Source organism: Cetorhinus maximus, chromosome 11 (genome assembly GCF_964194155.1).
Source record: "Cetorhinus maximus chromosome 11, sCetMax3.hap1.1, whole genome shotgun sequence".
Classification (NCBI taxonomy): domain Eukaryota; kingdom Metazoa; phylum Chordata; class Chondrichthyes; order Lamniformes; family Cetorhinidae; genus Cetorhinus; species Cetorhinus maximus.
In genome coordinates this window covers 17,424,166-17,442,515 of record NC_135889.1, presented here as the reverse complement: position 1 = coordinate 17,442,515, position 18,350 = coordinate 17,424,166, and the positions used below count along the sequence as shown (strand labels likewise).

The 18,350-nt window shown below is 44.1% G+C and overlaps 1 protein-coding gene across 11 annotated transcripts in view; it reads right to left on the bottom strand.

Moving 5' to 3' along the window:
* The window catches only part of LOC144686414 (zinc finger protein Helios-like), a 143,578-nt gene that overhangs the window by 24,341 nt on the left and 100,887 nt on the right, over positions 1–18,350 (bottom strand). The window lies entirely within an intron of this gene.

Below are 18,350 nucleotides of genomic sequence, written 5' to 3'. Positions count from 1 at the left end.
AGCCATGTGAAACAGTTCATTGATGTGGACCCAATAACATCAAAACAAAAAAGGCAAAGGTTTCAAACTACTTACCCAACAGTGGTACAAAAATGTTTTGGGCATTGTATTGTTTTCCTCCTCTTTATCCAATCTTGTTCTTGTGCTACAATTCAAACTGTGTTGTGAAGATACACAGCATCTAGTTCCCACATTTTAAAAAAAGTGATTTTTGACTTTAGCCAGTAGAAGATGTGCAAGGGTGAGCTGGAGTGACTCAAATACTCAGGCTACACTGCCTTGATGTGACAAACTACATAACCTCACTTGCTACTTCCCCATTATTACACAATCCAGATTTAGAAGCTTGTCTTGGAGTGCAAAATCTTATTCTGTTGCTATAATTATATGAATAATCTGATGCATAAACAAGAAGGTGATCAGAAAGCTGCCATTACTCTTTCTCCATCCATAGAAAGGTGCTCAACAACACTATGGATCAAAAATAGGACTTTATCTAACACAGTGAAAAATGATGTTTCAGTATATCTGCCATTTACTTTTGTGCAACAACGGTAATCTCAGAGAAAGCAACTGCCGATAAAAAAGCCAACAGCAGTGATTTCCTACATTCACAGGAACACAGAATTGTTTCAGCACAGAAGGGGGCCATTTGGCCCAACGTTCCTGCGCTGGCTCTCCATAGGAGCAATTTACCTAATGTTACTCTCCCACCTTTACCTGTAGCCTTGCACACTTTTCCTTTTTAGATAAATTGCTATACTAAGACGGGAAGGCCAGTTAATTATTGACTCTGACAGATGATGTGTCCTTAGTAATTCTTTGTGAAAAGTTTTAGTCTTGCTTAGGGGAAATGTTGCTTGAACATTAATGCCACTATCAGAAAGCCAAGCAATGTCAGTGATACACGCAAAGTAGTTATTTCATAGATATATCTAAAAAATGGCAGGTTGAGAAATAGGAAGTTACCTGATTTCCGAGCTGAGGTCAGGAACTACAAGTCCCGACATGCCCCTGGAGTTTCTGCACATGTGTGCATTGGGAGCAAGCTTTGCAAGCGCAGTACAGTGTTATGAGATCTTTGGGCAGGGGTCAAGTGCCCAGGGTGTCTGCATGGGAAGAAAATGGCACCAAAACCTGACCATGGGACCCAGGAGGTGGGTGTCATAATGAGGGGAGTCCCAGGACAGAGGTCAGGGAGGGGTCCCAGAGAGAGAGCCACCAGGAGGAGGAGACCACTGGGAAGAGGAGCAAAGAAAGAGGCTCCAAGCAGTAAAAGTGCCATGGTTGGGAGGCTCCAAGAATTGAGGGCTCAGGAGGAGCCCTGGAGGCCTGAAAAGGCATAGGAAAGTTGATGGCTCTGTGCTGCAGGCCACTGGGGAAAAGGTAACCCTTTGGAGCAGTGATGTTCTGCTCAGCATGGCTGAAGAGCTGTAGTTGTGCCTGTGAGTTGGTGCTTGCTGGAGTGCAGACGCAGGAATCCAGGGGAACGTAGTCTTGGGAGATGAGAATGAAACCCTGGGAGCTGAGCAGTTGTTGAGGCACTCCACGTCTGAGCGGCTTTGAGGGGATTCAGAGACTTGATCTTCGGAAGTTAAAAGTTTGGAATACCTTGTGAGGGAAGCAGGGTTTTATTTTAACGAGATTGTGTAACTCACAGTGGATACTGGCACCTGGGTGGGTTGCTGAGAAATCTGTGGGATCTGTCTTGGCCGCATTTGCCATTTATTGTGCATTGTGGAGTGTCCGACCAGTTTGCCTGTTAATTTACATGTACCTCACGTTAATTCTGAACGTTAAAGTATAAGATAGATATTGCAAGTTGTTTTACTTTTCTGACTTTGTAAAGTTTATTTTGGTCGTTCAAAAACTGTGGAAACTTGTGACTTTATTCTTTTAGTAAGTACCTGAGATCTCAAACTTTGTCTACTTTAAAAAAAATGTTACTGGTCATAACAGACACCCGATTGCCATTAAAATCATGAATTGGTAGATTTTATTTGTAGATGTAGGTTTGGCAAATTTTTGTTAACATACAAAATCAAGGGCAGGAAAAGAACACTTGGCACATCCAGCTTGTCCTACACAACTGCAATGCCTGGACCATCACAATTAGGCTGACACACCCACCGACACACTTGCTCAGTTGACCACCATCGGTCATGTAATCTCTAGCCAGAGACAACAAACCAGAAAAAAACTCTAGGCTATTCAAGGGGAAAAAAAAATCTGCAAAATTCCTCCTCAACCCCCTCAGGTGATTGAAACTAGTCCAGGAGTCCACATTGACAGTGCAGATAGCACTTAGTATTTATTTACATTTTATATTGCATGATCTTCTTCTGAATCAGGACCTGGTCCAGACCTCTCTTGAAGGCATGCAGAGAGCTTGTAATCACTAAGCGAGCCATTAACTTCGTTTCATAAAAACAACCACTATTTCCATTCATATAGTATAAGGTAGAAAAAAATCCCAAGGTGTGGACACTACAACAGTGTAATTCCTATATTACAACTGTGATTACACTTCAAAAGTACTCTTCTGGCGGTGGTAAAGTGCTTTGGGATGTCCTGAGGTCATGAAAGGGGCTGTACATACAGTATGCAAGTTCTTTCTTTTATAAATTGCTAATTCCATTCAGAGAAGGCAAATGGAAAGCTGGCAGGAGAAGTGGAAATATTCACCATTGAGTCCTGAGTGTTCTTTCGAGGCTCAGATGTTGTCACGTTTCTGGGGCAGATAAATTAGATTTCACTCAGCACAGAGCTATGCTTTTACTTGGTAGTACTTGACAGAAACACTGGATAATAAATCTCCATTATAAAAATGATCACTGGAGTGCCACAATTATGCAGTGCAGGAGGACTAATATGCTGCATTAACAAGAAAGGAAAATTGAACAGCCAGTTATTAGGGGCAGTATTACAAACTTTTCTGAAGAACAACCTAGCATATGGCTGGGAACATGTTGTCACCCAGAGAATAATATGATTTATGTATAAGTGTCTGAGTGTTGGGAGGTGGAGGAAATTTAACCTATGCATTTAGATTTCCATCATCAGGCACAAGCTCTGGCTGGATTTCAAAAAGTAATCTAACAATAAATAGGATGTGGCCCCATGGTATACAAGCTCTTTCATTTGTAGGATAGTACATAAAAGAGTCACTCATCCCCTAAACGTGTGAAGGAATGTAAGAAAAGTTAAGGCCATTAAAATTCACCCCTTTAGCACCCTAACTCTCCCAAAAATAAAACATGGGAGAGGTACTTCAGGTATGGAAAAGTTAGGATAGTTCTTCTAATAACAGAGAAGGTTAAAAGGTAACCTAAATAGCAGTTTTCAAGGTGATGAAAGGCTGTGGTAAAATAGTGGAAAACCATTCCCTCTGACCAGTGGGTCAATAACCAGAGTCATAAATTTAAAATCATTGCCAAAAGATCTGGAGGTGAGGAGAATTTTTTTCACTCAGAAGTGTCAGAACCTGGAATGCTCTACCCAAAAAGTGGTGGAAGTTGATTCTATAGATAATTTTAAAAGGGAGTTGGACAAGTACTTGAGGATGAAGAACTTAGAGAATAATGGACACAAAATGGGGATATGGAACTAAGCACAAATGGGAGTATGGGAAGCACAACTGTGCTTTCAAAGAGTCACAATGAGCCAAATAGCATCCTTTTCCACTGTAAGTTTCTCTCTGATTCTATGGGGAGATTTTTCTCCCCGTTGGGCAGGTGGTTTGGAAGTGGGCGCAGCTGGGCTTGTAGCCGATCGCGGGCTGCATGTCGCCATTTTGCGTGGGCGGGCTGATTAAGTGTGATGCGCACTCGGAAGTGCTTGGTGCTACCTGTGCGGGCGGGGAGAGGAGGGAGAGTATGGGCCTGCGCTCTTTCGCGCATGCACGCGAAGGAGTGCAGAAATCTCCCTGAGGCATGGAGCTGCTTCAGGGAGATTACTTTGATTTGGAAAAGTTGAATAAAAGAATTTTTAAAAATTTCAGACATGTCCCCTCATGTGACAGTGTCACATGAGCTGGGACATGTCAATTAATTTTAATAAAAATTTTTATTAAACTTATAAACCCTTCATGGAACCTCGTCCTACACGTGAATGAGGTTCCATGAAAAATGCAAAGGCCGCCTGGGCTCGTCGCCTGCCTGCCAACCTAAGGTTGGATGGGCAGCCCAGACAAGTACCTCAATTAGTTCAATAATGGCCTTAATAGGCCTTTGACAATTCAGCGGGCATGTAGCGGAGTCGGCTGCGTGCACGCCGAACTGAGGATCGGAATGACACGCTGCGACGTCGGGACACATGCCCGACATCACCGCGAGTCATTTTATGCGTCGGCGAGCAGGGTCCGTCCCCGCACACCGACCAGAAGATTCAGGCCTATATTTTCAAAACATTTTTTCAACAGAAAAAAACAGCTTAAAAGGAGAAAAGTTTAAGGGCATCATATATGCAGCATTACATTGGCATCTGTAGTCCAATAATGATTAGGCTTGGTTGAAAAGGCTATTGATTATTCCAGTGATCACATTAATAGGTAAGTAAAAATGATTTCAATGTAAAACTGTATCAGGTCACACATTTCACACTCCACGTGACAACTATAATCCTGTGCAAAGGTCTTACTATCCAATAGCTTAGACATCAATACCAGAAATCATCTGAAAATTGAACAAATTGATCAGTATTCTCAAACAAACTCAATATGGCAGAGATTGATGAGACTTTCTGTGTAAGATGCTACAATGAAACTCAAAATTATAGGAGCCTTGTGATAGTTGCTCCTAACAAGTGGCTGCTCACTCCAATGAAATGTGTTGATCAAGCTCAGAGGAGGGTCTAATCAATCTGAGCTCAATTTTTCACGATGATTTGGCTGATGAGTGATAAAACAAGAAACCATAGCTTATAGGTTGCAGTAGTTGTAACTCAAAAGAAGTTGTTAAAGAACAAAGCTGCTTTCTTCTCCTTCCTCCTGCACTTGTCCTTGTTAACTGAATTGATGACAACAAAGTTAGCAGATGTGAAGACAGTTGCTACTCTTAGTGGCTTGGATGTAAAATTTCAGGTTTTCAATTCACCATTCTATCTGTTCTATTATTTGCTGTTTTTTTTGTTCACTGTCAGTTTTCAATCATATCTGGGCTAAATTTTCGTACCTTTCAGGCATGTAATTTTAAAAATATAAATACAGCAGCAAAAACAATAAATAAAGCAAGCTACAATGTCTTCAATGTTGAAGGAAATGAGGCACTGTGAGAAAAATGTATCTCCCTGCTATAGCATTTCCTTCATAACCTCAATGGAGCGCTTTACTCTATTTGGCTACTCAACTGCTCTTTTAAGACAAAATGGATCCTGCAAACTGTGTTTCTGTGGGCAATCTGTCTGCCGCAGAATAGAAACAACATCAATGACTTACACTTATACAGTGTAAGTAAAGTTAAAAAAAAAACCCAGAGGGCTTAATTGCAGGCAATGAAGGGGTTAGGTGAGATAGCCAAAAGTGTGGTCAGAAAGGCATTTTGCAAAGGGTGTTGTTAATGGTGGAGCAGAAAGTGGAGAGATGAAGGAGTTTACAGAGAAAGTTTTGGGGTGTTGTGGAGTGGATTGACAGAAAAATGAACAGCAATCCAGAGATATGGAAGAGTTGGGGGGGGGGCTGTGGAGTATGTAGGCAGAGGAGGAACTCCAAGGTTGGAGATGGCTATAGACAGAAGATGGGCAAGCTCATGTAGATATCTGTAGATGAGGATTTAAAATTCAATCCATTGGGAGATGGGGGGGGGGTCAATGTGGAACTCTCAAGGAGAAACTGGTCATTTACATCAAGAATAACATTATCTGTACTTAACTATGATAATAAATGTACAGAAACATGTTGACACTTTACATAAATGACATACTTATAGGATAAAAGCAAAATACTGTGGATGCTGGAAATCTGATATAAAAACAGAAAATGCTAGAAAAACTCAGCAATCTGGCAGGATCTGTGAAGAGAAAAACAGAGTTAATGTTTCGAGTCTGTATGACTCTTCTTCGGCGCTCTGAAGAAGTCATACGGACTCAAAATATTAGATGCTTCTCTCTCCACAGATGCTGCCAGACCTGTTGAATTTTTCCAGCATTTTCTATACTTATAGGATACTTGTTTTGGTTAGGATGAATATATCTACATTTGTAACAATGTATACTGCTTTATGTATAGCATGCACATCCTACAAGTATTGCAAATATTTTCTGTGCTGCTAGTACATAGCAAAATTATTTTAATATGTTGGCTAAAACATTCTCACTAAATTGAAAAGAAAAGCAGATGAACCCAACCCAAAATCACCGTTGGCCGTGATAACAGGTAGGTTAAAAACTTTTTTTCACAGGAATCTAGTTCAAAGACACATTTTTCCACTTAGTGAAACTGAATATTCCTAAAGCTGGAAGAAGCAAGCAAGTAAAGTTCCCAAGAATAGGGGGTTAGGACTATGTCCATGGGTCATATGCAGCCAAAATGCACCACTAATGCAGCCCCCAAAGCCCAGACAACTCAGTTTCTATTTGTGTTTGAATTTCTTGCTCTCGGGTATGTCCTGTTTGAATTTCATGAGTTTGGAGAAATGCAAAGGACTGTTTTAGTGTGTTACATATTGATGGCGAAATTAACAAAAGCTATTCGTACCCACAGTTTGACTCCATGAAATTGATGGAATCATTGATTTAAACTCTATGTGCAGGATTTTCCCCCGTCGGTGGGGGGGAAGTTGAAGTGCGGGCGCGCGGAGGTGTGCCTCCGATCGGCGCCTCCAATTGGGGGCGCACTGCCATTTTATGTGGCGGGCCAATTAAGACCCACCCAGCGTGACATCCGCACGGAAGCGATATGCGCTCCCTGTGTGGGCGGGGGAGAATCCCTAAACCCGAAAGTGCGTTCTTTCATGCATGCGCACGAAAGAGCGCACTCATCTCCCTGAGGCTAAGTGCTGCCTCAGGGAGATCGTCTCTTGAAAAATTATTAAAAATAGAGAAAAAAAAATCCCTGACATGTCCCCTCATGTGACAGTGTCACATGAGTTGGGACATGTCCATAACGTTTTAAAAAACTTTAATTAAATTTTTAAAAACCTACATGAAACCTCATCCTGCCCGTGGATGAGGTTTCATAATTTTTCTAATGCCTGCCAGGGCTCCCGGCCTGCCCGCCAATCTTAAGGTTGGACGGGCAGGCCCATTAATTACTTAAATGACTCTGTCAATGACCTCAATTGGCCATTGACAGGTTGGTGGGTGCACAGCTGATTTTGCTGAGTCCCTGCCTACCTGAAAATTTAAATGGGGTGCGGTGACGTCTGGAGTTCCACCCAAAACACAAACAGAAATACCTGGAAAAACTCAGCAGGTCTGGCAGCATCGGCGGAGAAGAACAAAGTTGATGTTTCGAGTCCTCATGACCCTTCAACAGAACTGAACCATCCAACTCCACCCAACGTCATTGGGCGTCATTTTACGCGTCGGTGAGCGGGCCCTGACCCCCGCTAGCCGACGGGAAAATCCTGCCTCATGTGTGGTTCATGATAATCTATGGTATGCAACTAACTGGGCTGAGAAGGAAAAAAAAACCTTGGATACTTCTATATTAAAGGGATAATAAGGTTTAAAAGTCCAAATGTGAAAAATTGGTATATTTCCATTTTGAACCATCTCATTGGCCAATGGAAACTACATGGCTGCTCTGTTTGTGTTGCTTCCTAACATTCTCGTTGGCTGCTCATGACTAATCTCAAATTGTTTTTGGTTGGCATGTGTCTGGACTAATGTCTGCAACATAGGTCATGTGAAGGCAAGGATTTAGTGAACTTTCATTTAGACCATGGTTGTGTTTTATCTTTTAATATGCTGTTATTTGTGAAGACAATGGGTGGAATTCTCCCATCTGGGACTAAGTGCCATGATGAGGACGGGACAGGAAGTGTTTCCTACTGTGGAGGTTGACGGGAAACCCTGTGGTATCTTGTGGCTCCGGTGTCATCAATTATGCAGGCGGGCGTTTCCTGATGTGTTCCGCGATGGAGCAGAGTGGATGGCGCACGCCCTGCTGTCATATCCGGGCGTCATATTTAAAAGGCGCCCAGGCATCCTCACTGTCAATACAACCAATCTAACCCAACCTACGGAGATGTCTGGAAGGGGAGGTGGAGGTCCAGCGTCAAAGTTCAGTGAAGCCTCTCTGCACGTCCTCACGGGCAATGTCGAGGTCAGGAGGGATGTACTCTACCCGGCAGATGGGAGGACGAGGCAGAATAGGGAAACAAACTCTGCATGGGCGAAGGTGGCTGATGCTACAAGTGCCCAGGCTGTCCAGCGCAGGTCAGCCATACAATGCCAGAAAAGGATGAATGACCTCATTCGCTCAGCTAGAGTAAGTAAAACTTCAGCTGCCCAAACAAGCCACAATGAGACCAATGAATGTCAGGGCCCATGGGCCACAGTGACAACGGTATAGTTATGCCAAAGAGCCCCACTGCAGTGCACATACACTGCACTGGAGTGATCACTGTGCTTCCTTAACCCTTCCACATACAGGGAAAAATTTTCCCCCATTGGGGAGGAAAGTGCAGGAGTGGGCGTGGGTGGCCGCGCCTCCGATCGGCGCCCCCGATTGGGGTCGTGCCACCATTTTATGTGGGCGGGCCAATTAAGGCCCGCCCAGCGTGAAGTCCGCTAGGAAGTGCTATGCGCTCCCTGTGTGGGCAGGGGAGGATACCCTCAGCTGGGAATGATCTTCCTGAGGCTAAGTGCTGCCTCAGGAGATTAGCTCTGAATTAAAATTTGCAATACAAATGATAGAAAAATTTCCCTGACATGTCTCTCATGTGACATTATCACATGAGTTGGGACATGTCCATAACTTTTATTGAAAACTTTATTAAAAATTTATACCCTCATCCCACCTGTGGGTGAGGTTTCATGCTTTTTCTGAAGCCCGCCAGGGCTCCCGGCCTGCCCACCAACCTTAAAGTTGGATGGGCAGGTCAATTAATGATTTTAATTAGTTTCTCAATGGCCTCAACTGGGAGTTCCATCCGACGTCATCCCGTGTCATTTTACGCATTGGCGAGTGGGCCCCACCCCTGCTCGCTGACCGCAAGATCCTGCCCACAGAGATCAATGCTGTATGGAAGGATATGGCTGCTGGGGGAGGTGGGGTGGGGGGGAACGAAGGATGGACTTAGGCATGGGCACCAGCAAACTAGATGCCTCTTTGAGCCTTCTCTATACATGTAGAAGGGCTCAGCACTCTGGAGGGAGCTGGCCCACAACCCTTCTGCACAACTTGCAAAGCAGTAATGCCATGCCACACAACAGTGGGCTATCTTAAGGGTGGAAGTACAAGAATTGAACGTCAAATTGCATTGTATGAATGGATGCAATGTTCAGCTCCTCTAAAACCCATCTTTTCAGTTGTCTTTGAGCAGAAGATGAGACACAACCTTTGAGAATGAGAGAAGATGGGAGGGGAATGCCCACATCTGAGGCCTCTCATGGAGTTCGAAGAGAAGGCAGCTCAGTTGGCAGGCGTGGAGCGGGGCCAGGCGATGGGGAGCTTGGACTTCGGCCTCCACCCATTAGGGTCCATCCATGGTATAGAAACCTGAGGGTCAAATGTGCCTCCATATTGGAGGCAACTAATGCTGTCATTTCCTCTCTCTTCTCTCACTTACGGGTGCCACCAGGAAGAGGCCAAGGCCCGAGCTGAAGCCGTAGCTTGGAGAGGAGCCAGGAGAGAGGACAAGTGGAGAGGTCTGCACCTGTAGAGATGTCACAGCAGACACTTACACTCTCCACTAGCTCAGAGACATACACCTCGGTAGGTATTAGTTCTAGCTTAGGCAGGGTCTCACACTCTGGTGGTCACCGCATGGACACATGTCCTCAGCAGGAGGAGGCAGGGTCAGCTGAGCTCACCGGCACTTGGAGGATTGCTGGGGAAGAGGCATCTGCGAGGTCTAAGTCCGATGACAGGCCTCTGGAATCGGCCTTCCAACTCATGGTGGAAAGTCAGCGAGAGGCGGGGAAATATCAGGGAGGGGTGCTGGAGGCCCTCAACAGAGTGGCACGTGTGTTGAAGGACTCCATCCGCCTGCTCTCTGATGAATGGTGCTGACCTGTGCATGCATCAAGGTCTCCATGGAGAGGTTGGCGGACTCCATGGAGATCCTAGTCCAGTAGATCCTGCTGGAGATGCATGCAGACCTGCACTCCACCGCAGTAGCCATGGGGGAGCTGTTGCATTTGGCATGTGAGAGGGGGACGGGGCACCTTGACCTCTCTCCAGATGCCCCTTCCCCTCAGGTATTCAGTCCGGGGCATTCAGACACCCTAAGTGAGGAGGAGCGGCAGCTGGACATCCCTGGGCGATCCACTCAGACATCTTAGAGCTTGGCCGTACCTTCCAAAACCCCTTTGCCTGTGACCCCTTCAACCTTGTCCTCTATCACTGCAGAGGGTGCAGCTAGCCCACAAGAGGACAGCCAAAGGAAGCCGGGGCCCTGCAGGCCTCGGCTCTCCAGAAGGCTGCTGCCAAATCATCAAATACAACAGGGTCAACTAGTCAGCAGGCTGCCTCCACCTCTGCTATGGATGTCGGACGAGTAACTAGAAGAAGTAGTAGGCCTTGGAAAATAAGCAAATTTTCATCACAACTGGTTGCACGGGTGAACAGATGATTGTCATAATTTAAAGTTCTGTAAATATAATCGCTTTCACTGCAATAATGTCTGCTGTCTTGTTTCAGTGTGGTTCTCGAGGCTGAGCAAACGCCACCCATCCCCCCACCCCTCTCCCAGTACTTTTCCTGTAGATACCTGAACCCCCAAGTGAATCTGCAGGAAGAAGGGTATGTGGCAAGTCCTTCGTGAGCCATGTGCAAGCACTCTCCTGAGCACACTGAGTCTTCATCAGTCAAAGTGTCATATCCCAGGTCCCTAGCATTGCCGATACAGCCTGCTAAGGTTCCCTTTTAGTTGTACAGCTGAGATGACCTGCATCTCCACCCACCCTTTGACCCAACTCCCATGCAGCATATCGGGACCTCCAACATGAGGCCCTGCTTAGTTTCAACCAGACCAGCATGGTGGTTGGGACATTCTTTCCCAGCATCATTTCCCCTCCCCCCACCACCCATGTCATTTCTCCCCATTATCATTGACCTCCCCACACCCCCCATCCCGGCATTACCTTAGACCTCCCCAATGTTACCCTACAACCTGCTCCTTTATCCTTTGACAACGTCCAGGTAAATGTACACATTCCCTTCCGCATCGAGAATCCCACCTCCGTACACATTAAACAGCCCTTCCCATCCACCCCCCGCGCCACGCACCCCCTACCCGAATCCATACTTACCTTTGAGTCTACACTAATGACCTTCGCCACCCCTTCACATGAAACCTTACCACTGGTCCCTGTAACCCTGACTATTCCCTCGTACCATGCCTACCCCGAGTTCGCTCCCCAACAGTCAACAGTTGACTCCATCAACCCCACTCTGTGAACCCCTTCACACCCCTGGACATAGTCTCCCCTTCACACCTGGCCATATCCTCCCCCATCCACCCAACAACCAAACTAGCTCTTCCCAACCTTCCCCTTCATACCCTCTGCTGCCTCGCTACACCCCTCTAGGCCTCCACATCTTCAATACTCTCTAACCTTCTTTAACCACCACACCACCCCCCACCCAACAACAGTCCCTCGTCACCCAACAGTTCCTCTTGCTGCCTTCCATCCTGCAGTTCGAGGATCTGATGACTGGGCGAAGTCCCTGGAAGAAGGTCCGAACGCGTGGCGACCTCCCTGGACGAAGGTCCGAAGCTTGAGCAATGTCCCTGGAAGAAGATCTGAAGCTTGAGCAAGGTTGCTGCATGGAGAATTCCCACCTTCTGGAAGCTGCTTCACAGGGGACCCACGTGGATGAAGCTCCACGTTGGTCCAGATGGTGCAGAAAGAGGCCATTCAGCCATTGTGTCTGCGCCAGCCAAAAAGAGAAAAAAGAAACTAACTGCTCATTTTAATCCTGCTTTCCAGCACCTGGTCCGTAGCCTTGCAGGTTATAACATGTCAGATGCAGATCCAGGTACCTTTTAAATGAGCTGAGCATTTCAGCCTCAACCACCAATTTAGGCAGTGAATCCCAGACGCCCACCACCCTCTGGGTGAAAACGTTTTTCCACATGTCACCTCTAATTCTTCTACCAATCACTTTAAATCTATGCCCCCTTCGTAATTGACCCCTCAGCTAGGGGAAACAAGTCTTTCCTGTCTACCCTATCTAGCCCCCTCATAATTTTGTACACCTCAATTAGGTCACCCTTTAGCCTCCTCTGTTCTAAGGAAAACAATTCTAGCCGATCCAATTTCTCCTCATAGCTGCAATTTTCAAACCCTGGCAACATTCTTGTAAGTCTCCTCTGCAGTCTCTCCAGAGCAATTATGTCCTTCCTGTAATGTGGTGATCAGAATTGTACACAAAATTCCAGCTGTGGCCCAACCAGCATTTCATACAGTTCCATCATTACATCCCTGCTTTGGTATTCAATACCTTGCCCAATAAAAGAAAGCATTCCTTTTGCTTTCTTGACAACCTTATCCACTGTCCTGCCACCTTCAAGGGCCTGCGGACATGCACTCCAAGGTCTCTCACTTCCTCAACCCCTCTCAATAACTTGCTGTTTATTGAGTATTCCTTTGCTTTGTTTGCCCTCCCCAAATGCATTACCTCACACTTTCCTGGATTGAATTCCATTTGTCATTCCTCCGTCCACTGAACCAAACCATTGCTATCATTCTGGAGTTGACAGCTATCCTCTTCACTATAAACTACACAGCCAATTTTTGTGTCATCTGCAAATTTCCCAATCATGCCTCCCACATTTAAGTCTAAATCATTAATATATACAACAAACAGGAAGGGCCCCAACACTGAGCCTTGTGGAACACCACTGGAAACCGTTTTCCATTCGCAAAAACATCCATTGACCATCACCCTTTGTTTCCTGTCACTGAGACAGTTTTGGATCCAACCTGCCACCCTCCCCTGTATCCCATGAGATCTCACTTTCCAGACCAGTGTGCCATGTGGGACCTTGTCAAATACCTTACTGAAACCCATGTAGACAACATCCACTACAATACCCTCATCAATCCTCCTTGTTACTTACTCAAAAAATTCTATTAAGTTAGTAAGACACGATCTTCCCCGAACAAAACCATGCTGACTATCTCTGATCAATCCGTGCCTTTCTAAGTGACAGTTTATCCTGTATCTCAGAATTGTTTCCATAATTTGCCCACCACCACAGTCAGACCAACTGGCCTATAATTTTCTGGCCCATTCCTCGCACCTTTTTAAAATAACGGTACAACGTTCGCAGACCTCCAACCCTCTGGAACCTCACCTGAATCTAATGAGGATTGGAAAACGATCCTCAGAGCATTCGCTATTTCCTCTCTGGCCTCCTTTAACAACCTGGGATACAATCCATCTGGAGCTGTTGATTTATCCACCTTCAAGGATGCCAGTCCCTCCAGTACTTCCTCTCTCTCAATTCTTATTGTATCTACTATTTCACACTCCTCTTTAACTAGAATATCTGCATCACCCCTCTCTTTAGTGAAGACAGAGACAAGGTACTCATTGAGAACGCTGCCCATATCTTTTTCATCAACCCACAAGTTACCATGTACATCTCTGATAGGCCCTATATTTTCCTTAGTTATTTTCTTGCTCTTAATGTGCTGGTAAAACATCTTAGGATTTTCTTTGATTTTACTTGCCAATTTTTTTTGTATCCCCTCTTTGCTTTCCTAATTTCCATTTTTACTTCATCCCTGTACTTTCTATACTCCTCTAAGCTTTCAACAGTATTAAGTCTTTTGTGACTGTCATAAGCTTTTGTTTTCTGCCTTATTTTGGCCTGCATGTTTCTGGATAACCAGGGAGTTCTAGGTTTGGCAGTACCATCCTTTTACTTTGTTGGGACATGTCTATACTGTGCCGGTAGAATTTCGCCTTTGAATGCCTCCCATTGACTTGGCATAGTTTTTTCTCCTAATAGCTACATTTAGTCCACTCTTGCCAGCTCACCTCTCAGCTTTGTAATATTTATCTTTCCCCAATTTAGCGGCATGAAAATCAGTTTCATGTCTTTCTTTAGTGGGAATCGTGTTCCCCCATGGCGGTCAGTGTCAGAAGATCCCACCTTCATTTCATGCTGACGTAAAATTGATTTTTGGGCCTCCCACTGAATTTTACCCCCCACCCCCCGGCCCGCCATTGATCCTGCCCGCCAATGGGCAGGGAGAATTCTGCCCAATGTAACTAGAAAACTTCTTCTGTTGTTGGTCTAGGTTAAATGTTCCTCATTAGTAACCACATGGCAGTAAAAATAACTTGTATTACAATGATAAATTAGCTTCTGAGAGTATTTTTAATAGGTTTTTCTGCGATCTAAAAGGAATCCTCAAAAATGCATTAGCGAAGTCACTATCAGAATATAAATTAGAATATACTAGAGATGTGTACTTCAGGCAGGTAGTATAGCAATGACTCATTGGTTGCCTGGTAACTACATGATCATTTCTATAGTAACAGGTGCTCACCTTTTCAGACACATTGTTTCCACGGAGCAATCATTATTCTAATTGTTTCTTGACTACCATGTGCTTATGACAAGAAATCATATTAGAATACCAACGTGACAGTGTTTTCAAGTGATGTTTTCTGGGTTCCAAAAAAACTCACTTCAAATATATGCTAATACAGTCTTAAGCAAAATATAATGTGGAAGGGGAAGGTCAGCATTTATTCCTATTGTAAAATCAGTGGAGAAACAAAGTAAAGGCAAGTGAGAAATGGGACAATAAATGACCTGCTTTTTCCAAGTTCTTATTGTGATGAGGTACTTGACCCAGACATCATGAGAAAAGATTGGACAACTGTAGATGCACTGGCCAAAACTTTTTGTCTATTGAAGGCAACAGATTAAAACATGCAGCTAGCATGTCTGTAATTTTCAGAGCAGAACTTGTGGCAGGCCAGGGACTGCGATTTGGAAAATCTGCTCTATAATGTACTAGATGAGCTTTTTAATAAAACTATGAACAATGTCACCATAGGTCAATGATGGGTTTAATTTGCTCCAGAAGCGCATTATTTAAAGTATTGCAATGCATTGATTAACTCATTTAGAAGAAACAGCTTAATAGCAGACTTAAGATAGCATATATAGGAATTTCACACAAATATATTAGTTGGTGTGATGCCAGATAAAATTACCCCCTCATCACCTCCATTTAGTTAATACTTGTTTTTGCCTTCGAATTGTAAACAAGACAACTCATTTGAATAAATGTATGGATTTTCAAACAGTTCAATTCTGCTAATCTGCCTTACGAACTGCAAAATAAAAATGCATCTTTAAACTGTGCTGAAAACCATCAGAATCATGTGCAAATTATAAGCAATAAATAAAAATTACTGAATTCTGAAATCTCATTCAAAGAGCATGGCAATGTCATCTGCACCATTGCAGAATGCCTGAATGGTTCCCAAAAAAGTGTTTTTGCAAATGGCCAGATGCAAATAAGTTGAATCAAGCATAATATTGGGGGACTTTTTAATGGAAATGTCATTTGAAAAGAGGAACTCTAACATAAAAAATTACAGAGCTGCTGTTTGACAGGTGCAAAGCCATCCAACGGTCTCATTACCACAGGTTGTAGCATTTAGAATAACAGTCCCATATGCATGTAGAGGGGTTGTTAATTCTCAAGGTGCCCTTTTAACGTACACAGATTCCTAGTGCAACGTACATGCATACAAAATGTAGAAATTGGCAACACACATTGGGTGTACAATTTCTTAAAGGCTACTGGAAGATGAGTAGTAACAGACAGTTATCCCTTTTGAAGCTCAGTACAAATGAAGAGCAGATCCAGCAATCTGCATCACTCTGGTTTGCCAGCACTTGCATTCATGAAAGATCAACAGATAATATTTTCACGGCTGGAACTGAAAACACACACTGCTTTGCTGTACATCAACACCTGTGCTTCTGTCTTTACGCTCTGCTCTCTTCAAACCATGCACCACTAACTGGAGTTATCTGAATCACAACCATGGTCAACTTAACACCATTCAACCTCAAACTTGCTGCCCACACAGAATCCAGCAACCATGTGAATAAATGCATAATGAAAAGACTAATTTTAGACATGAAATTAGCAGCCTATAGCATATTTTTTCCCCTCAAACTGATATTTAGTTTAGTCTATTGTTGTATTGATCAGTAAAGTCAGGGGAGTATTCTGTGAGATTTTTAATAAATGTGACAGCTACAAGTTGATTTGTTAAGATATTTTAACCCTTCAATGAGACTACAATCTTTTAATCACTCCCCTGGTACCTATTATTGTCTAACAGAGGAAAGAAAACTTAAACTGAGAGATGACATACTGAGTAAGTCACACTAATTCATGCTACAGAGAATGGTCTTGAACTGGCTGCTGTATAATTGGTATTGTCATAACTGAGATTAGAGATGTGTTGAGTTGGAGTTGGTGGGAGTGGGTGGGGGGAAGAGGAGTTAGGATTCCCATTCTTGATCGCTTTCTAGGACCTACTTTTGGAAATTAATATGTGTGCTAAGAACAGGATTGTCCTTAGCTGTGGTGTCTTGCTTATTTACCTCCCCTCCCTCCGGAGAAACAGTACACCAGGAATCATTGATCAGGCTCATACAAGAAAAACAGCCACTTGGGCAGTTCCCTGAGAATTCCATCCCATCATGAATATTAATATTTAGGAAAGCAGAGAAATGTGCAAAAAATCCAACATATTTCATCTTTCCCATTAGTTGAAATACTCAAAAGCTGACGTGAACTTTACTCTCAAGGGCTGAATTAGTGTATCCTCTAAGTGCCTTAGTGCTCTGCTGTACTACTTGCTTAGCAGGTGCTTCCAGCCAATGCTCTTTCACTACATCAGGGAATTTTAAAAAGTATTTGAAAGGATTTGCTGGGCACTTCTACAACACAAATTTGGTGCAGCATGAAGAGGGAATTAGCTTCATATATGTCATTTTGAATTTAGGGGTCCACCTCAGATCCTCAGATGGAAGGAGAGGAGATGATTAGGATTGTGCGTTCACTTCAGTTAACAGTTTGCACTGATGGCTTAGTGAACAAACCCAGTGTATCACTAATCCACACAAACTAAACAATTCCAGGTTAAAACAGATTAAAACTAATTGGTGAGGTGATCTGACAGGATTGTACTAACATTCATGCCACACAAGTGCCAGGCAATGAGGCTCTCCAACAGGAGAGAATTTAACCATCTCCCCATGACATTCAATGGCATTACTATCACTGAATTCCGCACTATCAACATCCTGGATGGGGTGGGGGGTGGGGGGGTGTTACCATTGACTGGAAACTGAACTGGACCAACCATATAAATAATGTGGCTGGAGGAGCAGGTCAGAGGCTGAGAATTCCCAGGTGAGTAACTCATCTTCTGACACCCCAAAGTCTCTCCGCCATCTACAAGACACAAGTGAGGAGTGCGATGGACTTGCCTAGAAGAATGTAGCTCCAACAACACTCAAAAAGCTCAACACCATCTAGGACAAAGCAGCCCGCTTGATAGGCACCCATCCACTGACTTAAACATTCAATCCCTCAACCACCAACGCACAGTGGCAGTAGTGTGTACTATATACAAGTTTCACTGTAGCAACTCAACAAGGCTCCTCCAACTGCATCTTCCTAACCTGCAACCCCTATCACCTGGAAGGTTAAGAGCAGCAGACACATGGGACACTTCCACCTGAAAGTCCCCCTCCAAGTCACACACCATCCTGACTTGGAATTGTCGTGGAATCAAAATCCTGGAACTCCTTTCAGGGCATACCTGCACCAGATGGACTGCAGCAGTCCAAAAGATGGCTCACCACCATCTTCTTATGGGCAATTAGGGATGGCAATCAAATGCTGGCCTTGCCAGCAATGCCCACGTCTCTTGAAAAAATTAAAAAAGAATACCATTAGAGATGGACGATTGGGTTCCATACTCCTGGGCCAGGTAGAGGGAAATTAGTTATTCCATGACCCCTGCTACAACAACTAAAGAGCGGATAAAAGCAAAGTACTGCGGATGCTGGAAATCTAGAACAAAAACAAAGATACCTGGAAAAACTCAGCAGGTCTGGCAGCATCTGCGGAGAGGGATACAGTTGACGTTTTGAGTCCATATGACCCTTCATCAGAACTATGACATA